Source organism: Odontomachus brunneus, unplaced genomic scaffold, assembly GCF_010583005.1.
Source record: "Odontomachus brunneus isolate Ranch 3 - 2012 unplaced genomic scaffold, Obru_v1 Obru_scaffold_170, whole genome shotgun sequence".
In the NCBI taxonomy this organism is placed as follows: domain Eukaryota; kingdom Metazoa; phylum Arthropoda; class Insecta; order Hymenoptera; family Formicidae; genus Odontomachus; species Odontomachus brunneus.
The window spans coordinates 301,855-302,329 of NW_022639620.1; the positions used below are offsets into that span (position 1 = coordinate 301,855).

Genomic DNA, 475 nt, shown 5'->3' on the forward strand with positions numbered 1-475 from the left:
CAATAACTCGTTTGTGTGGCCAGGAATCGAAAAAAGTTTCATATAAAAGTTGTAGGGTTTCGAGGGGGAACCAAAATGGCGTACCTTTCAACTTTTGATTTTGACCGAAAGTGGGTTACTTCAACCGGAAGTGGTTTTTTTAAAATGGAAACCCCCCTTTTTGACACCGGAAAATGAAAAAGCGGAAAATTTTACGTTCAGATATAACTTTGGCTGTTTTAAAATTTTCAAGATGGCGGACGAAGATGGCGGACAAAAATTTTAGTCAACCGATTTGCACCAAATTAAGTTTACGAGGGTTTTTGGGGTTGCTGATCACGAATCTGGTCAGATTTGCAAAATTCAAAATGGCGGATCCAAGATGGCGGACCACTTAACTAAATAAAGCACCCCGATAGTGAGAGGCAAGGGGGCTCACGTAAATAAAGCACCCCGATAGTGAGAGGCAAGGGGACTCACGTAAATAAAGCACCCC

At 41.9% G+C, this 475-nt stretch overlaps 1 protein-coding gene across 3 annotated transcripts in view; it reads right to left on the reverse strand.

Moving 5' to 3' along the window:
• The window catches only part of LOC116851263 (1,5-anhydro-D-fructose reductase), a 254,733-nt gene that overhangs the window by 38,358 nt on the left and 215,900 nt on the right, over positions 1–475 (reverse strand). The gene's annotated exons all lie outside the window — the stretch shown is intronic.